Source organism: Brassica rapa, chromosome A10, assembly GCF_000309985.2.
Source record: "Brassica rapa cultivar Chiifu-401-42 chromosome A10, CAAS_Brap_v3.01, whole genome shotgun sequence".
NCBI classification, from domain to species: domain Eukaryota; kingdom Viridiplantae; phylum Streptophyta; class Magnoliopsida; order Brassicales; family Brassicaceae; genus Brassica; species Brassica rapa.
Window position 1 is genome coordinate 4,672,673 of NC_024804.2, and position 12,520 is coordinate 4,685,192.

At 44.0% G+C, this 12,520-nt stretch overlaps 1 non-coding gene and 1 pseudogene across 1 annotated transcript; one reads left to right on the forward strand and one right to left on the reverse strand.

The window, feature by feature from the left end:
• Positions 1–5,957: 5,957 nt before the first annotated feature.
• LOC103849682 lies at positions 5,958–10,792 on the reverse strand (annotated as a pseudogene).
• A 260-nt stretch (positions 10,793–11,052) lies between these two features.
• LOC117129394 lies at positions 11,053–11,159 on the forward strand. The gene has a single exon (XR_004453043.1). It is a non-coding gene; the product is annotated as a small nucleolar RNA R71 (small nucleolar RNA).
• Positions 11,160–12,520: the final 1,361 nt, after the last annotated feature.

A 12,520-nucleotide genomic window follows, 5' to 3' on the forward strand; every position in this document is an offset into this window, starting at 1 on the left:
TGATGTTAGGAGTTTTCAAGGCTCCTAAGACAAATGTTGTAGTATAAATGATTGTCGAACCAGTTCTGAGAGATATCAAAGCACCGAGAATGCAAGTAATCACTTAATCTAAGTGCAATCAATGATTTAGATGGGTTTTTAAACTATGACTAATTAAAAGAAATAACTAAATGATACTTTCTTTTAACTATTGGAAAAGAGAACTCATGGATATAGGGATTAGACCTCGGGTGATCAAGTTTCGAACTAAAGATGGCAAACGATCAATCAATCTATTAACCTTAAGCTTGGACACAATCCTAAACAAACTCTATGTCTAGATGAATGTTCATTTACTTAACACAATTCAAACATCAAATGTCTTTGGTTGAATAATATGAAAGCAATCATAACTAGCAAGTCCAATGGCTATCTTAGCACCTCTAACAACAAATGTCTTTGCAAAGTATGCTAAAAGCTAAGAAGAGTTGTCTCGGGCATTTCCTCGAACACCTTTCGGGGGAAATGCCTAAGGATCAACTACTGAGTGGCCAACTCAGAAGATGCATTATGCTCACTCAACTAGCAAGGAAATATGAATGATCTACACTAAAACATCCTAGTTCTAACCTAATCACCCTCAATCTCCCTAACCCATGAATTCAAAAGGTGATTACTCACTAATCTCCATGATTCCTCTTAAACCCATGTTGGATTTCAGATTAATCATGTAGAGAAACACAGGAAAATAGATAAGAACACAGAATTTCAATAATAAACTGATCAATTGATTCAAAGAGATGACTTTCCAAAGGTTTTTGGTGGTTTTTCTAAGAACAAAGATAATCCCCTCTTGGTGGCTTACAGAGTATTAAAACATAGGTTTTCAGAATAAAAAACGTGCATAATAAAATGACAAAAAGGCCCTTGAGAAAACATGAATTCGAGCAGATAGGCGACGCGCAGCGACCTCGGCAAGTCGCTCCAGCACGTCGCTCTGGGCTTCGGGAGCGACCTCAGGGTGTCGCTGCGAGAGGTCGCTCCGGCTTCAGTTTTGAGCTCTGTTTCGTCAAAAGAGCGAGCGACTTCAGGACCGCTCCAACGTGGTCGCTCCGAGAGGTAAGGCACAGCGACTTCAGGACGTCGCTCCGGTTAGGTCGCTCCGAGAGGTAAGGCACAGCGACTTCATCGTGTCGCTGCGGTTAGGTCGCTCCGGTGTGTTGCTCGTCCGCTGATCACTTTAAACACTTCTTTTGAGCTCCAAATGCACCCAAACGTCTCCAAGAACTCCATGTGATACTCCAATACCTGATAAGGACTCATGTATGCAAAATGCAACCTAAACATGACTAAATCCTAATCTATATGATCAAAATGCATATGATGGATGGATAAAACAATGGAAATATGCATGATATCAACTCCCCCAAACTTGTTCTTTGCTTGTCCACAAGTGAACTTTCTAGAACTCATAGGGAGAGAGATTTGAAGGTGGGAGCTCATAGCCAAAAGAAACACCACTAGCAAATATAATTAGCACACTCTCTTATTACACTCTAGCTTCTCTAGGCCTATCTCAACTCCTTTTGTCCCTACACTCATCATCAAGCATCCACACATTCAAATCAACCAACTCTCACATTCATTAAGCACAAAACATCAGGTGAATTCTTGCAAATGGTCCGTTGGTCCAAGTCATTTGGTTGGGTAAGGGAAGGCTTTTATTCAAGTGATTCCAGAGGTTCAAAACATATGATCTTTAAGGTGGTTTACTCTCAAAACAAGTAGCCTTGACATTGCACATAATATATCTAAGAAAGGGACCAACTCATGCATACAATGCTCAATCTCCATTGTTCTACCCTTTTCCCAAACATACAATTACACAATCATTCCCAAATGTCAAACCCAACTCACATCTCTCACCAAAAGATCCTAAGAACTTTAACTCTTTCTTTTTGAAATCTACAAGGGATTTTTCTACAACCTCAAAACATTTCTTAGCTCCTAACAACTTTGCTAGCCCCCTTTTCTTTCTTTTCTCTTTTTTTTTTTTCGATTTCTTTTTTTTTTTTTTATATTTTTTTTTTTTAGGTTGGGGGCCAAGACTTTTCAAAACTAGAGCTAGAGGTTCTCTACTTATCCCAGAAAATCAATTCACTTAAGCACAAAGAGTCTATCCTTTTTATTTTTCATTTCTCCCAAATCATGATCACAACACTCACCCTCCCACCTATAGCTAGACAAAAGAGTGTCCAATCTAGCAAAAATGAAGATCAAGCATTGTCGTTCCCGATACTCTCAACATTATGCGCATGTAAGACTTTCCGAAGAAGGCCTCACTCATCAAACAATGAAAGCTTAAAAGGAAGGAAAGGTTTTGGGAGTGGTCTACCACTAGAGTTTGTCAAAAAGATTGGCATAAAAGATGTGACAACTCCAGTGTGTATAGCCATGACTCAGTACACAAGGGACCCTAAGCAAGAAGCATTAAGTTCATTCATTTCTAATAAGGTTGTAGTTGGCTTCAAAGACTGAGTTTCAGCAATCAACAAGTTTCAAGAAGAGTTTTCAAGGCTCGAAACATACAAGTCTTTTCGAGAGGTGCATGGCTACTCAATGGTGCAACGTAGTGTTCTTTACAAGGCATTTAAAATCATTGCTCCCAATGCAAGTGAATGCAACCTATATGCTCTAGACTCTCCTAATGGTGCAAATGATGCAAACTAAATGAAAAATCTTTTTTTTTTTTTTTTTTTATGCAAATAGGTGTGCAATGCATGACTCAAATGAAACACAATCAAAGCAAACATGATCAAATGCTTGGTACCTCCCCCAAACTTGAGTTACACAGTCTCTGTGTTGTCAAAGAAAGAAGGAGATACCGAGAAGAAAACTAATATGCAAAAATGAAATGGTATATACAAGGGAGAGAAAGAAGTACCTCCTATGGATAATAGGTGGGGGCAGATGCCCCAGCATCGTCGTCGTCAGGAGGGAAGGTGGTGTAGTAACCACCGGATGCTGAACCGGAGCCTCCATACCATGGCTGGCTCTCAACCTCGTCAATCTCGTGCTCACTGTCAGAAGAAGCGAGGGATGGGGATTTGTTGCCGGAAGTGGAAGGTTGAGTGGGTGGGTTCCTCCACTTACGCTGAAGCTGCGCAGCAGTGAGGGGGAAGCCAAGAGCATCAGGCGGGGGTGGGGGCTGGGGGTTTGAGGTGTTCGCGAAAGCGAAATCGGCTGAGCTACATCCAGCTATTCCTCCCCTAGTTAAGACATCAGCTACTTTCTTCATGAACTTGGCTGAAGTCTTTGCCTGCTTCTTCACAGTCTTGCTGAGCGCCTTGCACTTATCCTTCAGCTTTTCTATCGTTCTGTCCTGAGCTTTGTTCCACCTCTGGAGACGACCAATGTGGTCATGAGCATCACGGAGAGCTCCAGGGGGAAGGACTCCGTCATGGGGCTTGAAGTAGTAGCGCGGAGGTCCATAGATATGCTCAGACGTGTCTGCAACAGGCGGGTCAGGTTGCGTAGGGACACTCCTTCTCCTTGATGAAGCTGCTTGAATTGGATCGAGAGGCCCGTGTTCTCCGAGAAAGTACTCCTGGGGAATGTTGAAGCTGACAGCTCCTGGTATCTCTAAACTCGTCAGGTTCCGGTTTGGAAGAACCACCTCGACTGGCTTGCCCTGCAAGTAGTAGTGGTAGACGTAGTCCTTCCCATACATCCCACTGAAATAGGTGGCAATCCTCAAGTAGGTGCCATCAATGAACCTAGGCCCCGCTGCGTCCTTTCCCAAGGGAACATTCAGAAATTGGAGCAGTGGTGTGATCATTCCGCCTATCCCCATCTTTGGGCGCGAATCAGTGGTGTACCACGCCCAGTCTCTGTAGTGTTCGAGACGGCCCACAAAGAAACTGACCATCCCAAAGGTAGCATAGATATCAGTGCTGGGAAGGGGTAACACTCCAGGTTGAGCGTAAGGACGGATAGCCGGACAGAGCAGTCGCATGTCTTCCTCAGTAACATTACCAGCTTGCTTCCGTGGGTAGAAAGCATGGACTAGCAATCTGTGGAGGTAGCGTACAGACGGGTGTCGGATGTGTGAGTTCTTGTCAGCCCCGGTAGAGTGCCTGTTTCCAGTGATCAACTTCCAAAGCTCTGTGGGGAGGTTCTCACACTTGGGAAGTGAGTGGTCTTCTAGGTCTTGGAACCCCATGACCCTCCCAATGTCCTTGAAGTTCATGTTGTATTCCCTTCCATTGACCTTGAACGTGATTTTTCCCCATCCTTGCCTCACATGCGCCGTGTCGTGGTAAGTGACCACAAGAGAGGATAGGAACTGACAAGTGACATCCTTGTAGAAAGGATAAGCCATGGTGAGGAGTTTTGGCATCTTCAAATGTCCCAGCATCGCCTCAATATCGGATTCTAGGCCCAACTCCTTCAGCAAATCGAGGTCGGCGAACCTGGTTGGAGCCCAAGTGACCCCATTCTTCAAGTGATCATACAGCTCCTCCACAGATGGAGTTTTTGCCCTGTCTCGATCAACAGCAACCCCTTTTCCTTTGGACATCTTGGCTTTCTTCGTAGGTGCCTGCTCATCAGCACTCTCAGTTTCACTCTCCTCATGAGTGGGAACTGCTACACTTTTCCCAGCCCTCTTCTCTTGTTCTTGCGATTTCCTTGCAGCCAAAGTCTGCTGTCAAACGGTTCTCTGCGTCCCTGACCCAGTTGGCTCGCAGGATAAAGCTTTTCCTCTTAATGCAAACTCTTTTCTTTCAGCTTCTTGCTTCTCAGCTTCCAACTTTCCCTTTGTCTTCTTAACCATTTTCACCTGAAGAAGTAAAAAACTTGAAAAGGGATAAGTAGTTGGAAGTAAAGAAAAACAGGATTTTGCAAGAGAAAATTGCAAAAGTGAACTTAACAAATGAATTATCAATTTAAACTCAAGTTCAACACAATGCAACAATTCTCACTCTTGTAACACCTTAACACATCTAGTTCACCCACAAACTCACCCAATTAAGGTCAAATTCGAAAAATCCCTAATTCCATGAACCCTAATTTTGCCAAAGTGCAAATTAAACTCAATTTCACCATTAATTCAACAACCCAACTTGATAGATAAACTTTCCCTAGTCTATTTCACCACAATCTAGCAAGAAAGTGACCAAATTTCGACTTTCAAATTCTAGGGTTCATGGACCTACGAATTTGAATTTAAAAACTCAATACCTTGCTCTGGATGAAAGGAAATGGTGAATGGGTGGTGAGGAATAGGCTACAGGGGCGAAAGCTTGGTTTAGAAACAAGAACTAGTTGATTTGGGTGAGAATTGAGAAGGTTTTGGGATTTTGGTGTGGGTGAGTTTGAGAGAGTTTGTGAGTTTGTGAGAGGAGGGGAGAGTGAGAGAGATAGAGTCGCGGGGGTTGGGGTAGGTTTAGGGTCGTCCGGTTCGGTTTAGGGTGGTCTAGGGTCGGTTTACTTGAATCAAACCGGGGTTTAGAGTTAGGAAACTTACCTGGACCGGTTCGGGAGCGACGTGAGGGTGTCGCTGGGAAAGGTCGCTCCCGAGTCGTTTCCTCGCGTCGTGTTTCGACAAAACCGCGAGCGACCTTGGAGTGTCGCTCTCGAAACCTCGCTCTGGGCTGGAGCGACTTCAAGGCGTCGCTCTAGGACGTCGCTCCGGGTCAGTTTTTGAGCTCTGTTTCGTCGAAGACGCGAGCGACTCCGAGGTGTCGCTCCCATAATGTCGCTCCCAGCTGGAGCGACCCTTCGGCCTCGCTCCGAGACCTCGCTCTGAGGCGATTTTTCTTGATCCGACGACGAAAACGCGAGCGACCTTGGAGTGTCGCTCTCGAAACCTCGCTCCCAGCTGGAGCGACCTTGAGGTGTCGCTGTGAGACCTCGCTCCCACGCACGACTCCTGCTCAAAATGAACCGATCAAGCACCTGCACACAACTTCTCTCTCTTTTTTTTTTTTTATGCAATAAGATGAAAAATGGAAATACCAATGCAATATGTACAAGGATACGCATGGGACTTCCTCCCAAGTGAGCTTGTTTTAAGTCCCGAGCTTGACTTTGCCTCCTTTTAGATTAGGCCGGGGTAGGATCAGACAGTGGAGTTGAAACCCCATCTTCCTCTGGTGCAGTAGCCATGTAGAGCTTAACCCTTTGTCCATTGACTGTGAAGTCTCTTCCATCAGTGCTCCACAAAACTATTGCTCCATATGGTCTAACCTCCTTGACCTTGAAAGGACCGGACCACCTTGACTTAAGCTTTCCTGGAAACAACTTCAGCCTAGAGTTGTAGAGAAGAACTTGGTCTCCTTCTTTAAACTCTCTCTTCAGGATGTTCTTGTCATGGAAAGCCTTAGTCTTCTCCTTGTAGATTCTTGAGTTCTCGAAAGCATCCATTCTTATCTCATCAAGCTCGTGTAGCTGAAAGAGCCTTTTCTCCTTGGCACTCTTGATGTCAAAGTTCAGCAACTTTATTGCCCATAGTGCCTTGTACTCAAGCTCCACTGGCAAATGGCAAGCTTTCCCATACACTAGGTTGAAAGGTGTGGTACCCAGTGGTGTCTTGTACGCTGTCCTATAAGCCCAAAGTGCATCGTCAAGCTTATTAGACCAATCCTTCCTTGTAATCCCCACAATCTTCTCCAGGATAGATTTGATCTCCCTGTTAGAAATCTCAACTTGGCCACTTGTTTGGGGATGATAAGGAGTTGCCACCTTGTGCTTCACACCGTTCTTCTTGAGAAGTCCCTCAAGCAGTTTGTTAATGAAGTGGGAACCTCCATCACTGATTACAACTCTTGGAACTCCAAACCTTGGGAAGATGATGCTCTTGAACATCTTGATTACAACTCTAGCATCATTGGTGGGGCTTGCAATGGCTTCCACCCATTTGGAGACATAATCAACAGCCACAAGGATATATTTGTTGCCAAAAGATGATGGAAATGGTCCCATGAAGTCAATACCCCAGACATCAAACACTTCAACTTCAAGGATTGGATTTTGAGGCATCTCATTCCTCTTGGTGATTCCTCTTGTGATGTTTCTTCTCTCACTTTGGCAAGAATCACACTTTGAAAAAGTCTTGTGTATCCTTGAACATGTGTGGCCACCAGAATCCAGCTTGTAATACTTTTGCAACTGTCTTGAAGGTGGCAAAGTGACCTCCATAGGATGATCCATGACACTGTGCAAGGATCCCATCAATCTCCTCATTTGCAACCACTCTCCTATAAAGCTGATCTTTGCAGAGAATGTAGAGGTAGGGTTCGTCCCAGTAATATCTTTTCACATCCTTGTAGAACTTCTTCTTGGCATACCCTACAAGATTCAAAGGTTCTCTTCCTGTGGCTAGGTAGTTCACCAAATCAGCATACCAAGGTTCTTTCTCCTCTGTTGCTTTGACCTCTTCCAGTTTCCTACCAGTCTCACAAACTGCTATCACTGCTTCGATAGCCATGATCTGCTCTTCAGGAAGTCCTTCGTCAATAGGGACACCAGACTCTATCCTCAACCTGGACAAATGATCAGCTACTCCATTCTCAACTCCAGGTTTGTCTTTGATCTCCATATCAAACTCTTGGAGCAAAAGGATCCACCTCAAAAGCCTGGGTTTTGCATCTTTCTTGGCCAAAAGGTGTCTCAAGGCGGCATGATCTGTGTAGACAATGACTTTAGACCCAACCAAGTAGCTCCTGAACTTCTCAAAGGCAAAAACAATTGCCAGCATCTCCTTCTCTGTTGTGGCATACTTCATCTGGGCATCATTGAGGGTTTGGCTGGCATAATAGATCACATGGGTTTTGCCATCTTTCTTCTGCCCCAGAACAGCTCCCACAGCATAGTCACTGGCGTCACACATGATCTCAAAAGGGAGATCCCAATCAGGTGGCTGGACAATTGGGGCACTAACGAGTTCACCTTTCAGCTTCTTGAAAGCTTGTAGACATTCCACATCAAAACTGAAGGTAGCTTCCTTGCACAGCAGCCTGGTCAAAGGTCTAGTGATCATGGAGAAATCCTTGATGAACCTCCTGTAGAATCCAGCATGACCAAGAAAACTCCGGATGTCTTTCACTGTCTTTGGTGGAGGCAGACCAACCATAACATCGATTTTGGCTTTATCCACCTCAATCCCCTTCTCTGAAATCTTGTGTCCTAGCACAATCCCTTCCTTGACCATGAAGTGACACTTCTCCCAATTCAGCACAAGGTTGGTGTCTTCACATCTCTGTAGGACCCTGCACAAATTTGACAAACAAGCAGAAAACGAAGATCCGTAGACAGAGAAATCATCCATGAATACCTCCACAACATCCTCAATCAGATCAGAGAAAATTGACATCATGCACCTTTGAAAGGTGGCTGGAGCATTACATAGTCCAAATGGCATTCTTCGATATGCAAAGGTACCATAGGGACATGTGAATGTCGTTTTCTCTTGATCATTGGGATGTATGGGGATTTGGAAAAATCCTGAGTACCCATCAAGGAAACAATAGAATGGGTGATTTGCAAGTCTCTCAAGCATCTGATCAATAAATGGTAGTGGAAAATGATCATTTCTAGATGCAGAGTTTAGTTTTCGGTAATCAATGCACATTCTATGACCTGTGATGGTTCTTGTTGGTATCAATTTCATCCTTGTCATTCTTGATCACAGTGATACCACCTTTTTTTGGTACAACATGCACAGGTGATACCCATTTAGAATCTGAGATAGGGTAAATAACACCAGCATCTAGGAGTTTAAGAATCTCTTTCTTTACAACATCCTTCAGGTTAGGATTTAACCTTCTTTGATGCTCGATAGAAGTCATTGATTCATCCTCAAGATGTATCCTATGCATGCACAAAGAGGGTGATATCCCCTTGATGTCATCTAGTGAGTAACCTATTGCCTTTCTAAATCTTTTAAGTGTTTTCAAAAGTTCAGATAGCTCATTTTCAGTAAGTTCACTACTCACAATGACAGGGTAAGTTTCATTAGGACCAAGGAATGCATACCTTACACCATGGGGAAGAGGTTTAAGCTCCACTTTAGGTGCCTTAAGTTCACTCCAGTCATCCTGCTGGTTGTCCTCTTGTTGAGTGACTGAGACTTGTTGGTGAACCATCTGTGGAAGCTCCTCGTACTGGTCCTTACTGAAAAACGCCTGGTGTGAATCCAGCATCATCCCATAGGCAGTACTCTCCAGGTTCTCAATCACCTCAGTCTCCTTCTCTACAGTTAAAGCATGCTGTAGAGGGTCCTCTAGTGACAACTCTTCAAGGAGTTCATCAGCAAGGGCATCCATCTCTTCGATGTAGAACACTTGTCCTTGAACTGTTGGCCTCCTCATTACTTCCTTGATGTCGAAATGCAGAACGTGCCCTTTACCCAGATGGAGATCAATCTTGCCTTCTTTAACATTAACAATAGCTCCTGCTGTGGCTAAGAAAGGTCTTCCAAGGATTAAAGGATCTTGAGCTTCTTCACCCATTTCAAGCACCACAAAGTCTGTAGGGATCTCATAATTTCCAACCATCACTGGGAGGTCCTCTAAGATACCCACAGGGTACTTCACTGAACGATCAGCCAATACCAGAGAAAGTCTACACTTCTTGTACTGAGTGAAACCCAGCTTCTTAGCAACAGATAGGGGCATCAAGCTGACACTAGCTCCCAAATCGCAGAGACATCTATCAAATACCATAGGTCCAAGAGCACAAGGTAATGTGAAGCATCCTGGATCTTCTAGCTTCTTTGGAATGACCAGTCTCTGAATGATAGCACTGCACTCATGAGTGAGAATCACCATGCCCTCCATCTCTTTCTTCTTTGCAGCTACAGCATCTTTGAGGAACTTGCTGTACTGAGGGATCAGCATGAAAGCGTCAATAATGGGCATTGTGACCTGGACTTCACTCATTTGCTTGTCAAACAAAGCTTTGTACTTCTCTAGCAGCTGCCTCTTGAATCGACCTGGGAATGGAAGCTTGGGTTCATAGGCAGGAGGAACAAAAGAGTTTTCACTTGCAGGAGTGACAACTTCACCATCTTTAACTGTTTTCTTCTCTTCTCCAACCTTTCCTTTTCCTTTTGCTTCCACTATCTTTTCCAAGATCTCGTCATTGATCTTCTCATCAACAATCACCACTTCATCATCTATGGTGATGGCAACCCCCTCACTTTGTTTCTCAGCATCCTTGGTGAGAGTTCTCTGAGGTAACTCCTTACCACTCCTGAGAGTGATAGCTTTCATGGTTTCCTTGGGGTTTTGCTCAGATTTTCCAGGTAGAGAACCTTGTTGGCGATTTTGTTGAGTGTTCATGGCAGCAAACTGGTTCTCCAAAGCTCTGAACTTGTTGTTGAGCTCATTGTAGCTCCCATCAATCTTTGAGTGAAGATTCTTCAACTCATAGCCAACATGCTTCTCACTTCTTGTTTGAGACTCCAGGATTTGTTTCAGTAGAGCATCAGTGCTGCTGACTTGAGGAGTGGAGGTAGAGGGATTAGATTGTTGTTGGGAAGAATGGTTGCCCTTGTTGTTGAATCCAGGAGGAGGGTTTTGCTGAGGTTGATAGCTGCCTTGCTGATTGTTCCGAGGCTGATAACCACTCTGTTGGTTGTTGGAATAGGATTTCTGTTGGTAGTTGTTGTACTGAAAGTTGGGTTCTTTCTTGTACCAGCTACCATTGTTGTTGATGAAACACAGCTCTTCCTGACCTTCCAAACCCTCAACTTCATGGACAACAACTGGTGTCTCTTGGCTTGGGTTGCCAACAAAGTGCAGCTGCTCTTGGGTAGCTTTATCAGCAATGAGGATGTCTATCTTATCCTGTAGAGCCTTCAATTCCTTCCTCGTCTGCTTATCATCAGTTCTACTGCCTCTGTCGTGGTCTCCACTGTAGACTGCATCACTCTTAACCATGTTGTCAACCAGCTCCTCTGCATCCTCCTCAGTTCTCCCCAAGAAGAACCCATTACTAGCTGTATCCAGTCTGGCCCTGTACTTAGGGAGAGCACCACGGTAGAATGTGCTCAGCAAGCTCTCCTTAGAGAAACCATGGTGTGGGCATTGAGCTTGGTAGCCCTTGAATCTCTCCCAGGCTTCACTGAAACCTTCCAAGCCCTTCTGTTGAAAGCTGGAGATCTCGTTTCTCAGCTTAGCAGTTCTTGAAGTAGAGAAGAACTTCTCCAAGAATGCTTTCTTGCAGTCATCCCAAGTGGTAATGGAGTCGCTGGGTAGAGACTTCTCCCACTGACGTGCCTTATCTCCCAAAGAGAAAGGGAATAGCTTGAGCTTTAAGGCATCTTCGGACACACCATTGGTTTTTGACAACCCACAATAGCTGTCGAACCTGTCCAAGTGATCAAATGGATCCTCAAGGGCCAAGCCATGATACTTGTTGTTCTCGATCACGTTGAGGAGTCCTGACTTGATCTCAAAGTTGTTGGCTGCCACAGCGGGTGCTCGGATTCCCAATCTATGACCATGAATGTTTGGACGGTCGTAAGTGCCAATGGGTCGAGCTGCTCGCTGTTGGTTAGGTGGACCATTGTTGTTAGCGCCATTGACGCCTGCATCTTCTTGATGAACGTCTCCCATGTCAGTGTTCAGTCTCTGCAATTGAGCCTGATGTTCTTCTTCTCTTCTCTTTCTAGCACACTCTCTCTCTAAAGCCCTGATGTCTGCTGCTCTTGGAACTAGGTTTGATGGACCCCTGCTCCTCAAGTTCATACACCTGTAGATTAAAGGGAGGTGAAGAAGAGTCAGTAACAAAAGAAAATAAAAATGACTTAGTCTCAAGCAATTGACTAAATCTCAATGTTTAAATCTACTCAGAATTTGGCAACGGCGCCAATTTGATGTTAGGAGTTTTCAAGGCTCCTAAGACAAATGCAGTAGTATAAATGATTGTCGAACCAGTTCTGAGAGATATCAAAGCACCGAGAATGCAAGTAATCACTTAATCTAAGTGCAATCAATGATTTAGATGGGTTTTTAAACTATGACTAATTAAAAGAAATAACTAAATGATACTTTCTTAACTATTGGAAAAGAGAACTCATGGATATAGGGATTAGACCTCGGGTGATCAAGTTTCGAACTAAAGATGGCAAACGATCAATCAATCTATTAACCTTAAGCTTGGACACAATCCTAAACAAACTCTATGTCTAGATGAATGTTCATTTACTTAACACAATTCAAACATCAAATGTCTTTGGTTGAATAATATGAAAGCAATCATAACTAGCAAGTCCAATGGCTATCTTAGCACCTCTAACAACAAATGTCTTTGGCAAAGTATGCTAAAAGCTAAGAAGAGTTGTCTCGGGCATTTCCTCGAACACCTTTCGGGGGGAAATGCCTAAGGTTCAACTACTGAGTGGCCAACTCAGAAATGCATTATGCTCACTCAACTAGCAAGGAAATATGAATGATCTACACTAAAACATCCTAGTTCTAACCTAATCACCCTCAATCTCCCTAACCCATGAATTCAAAAGGTGATTACTCACTAA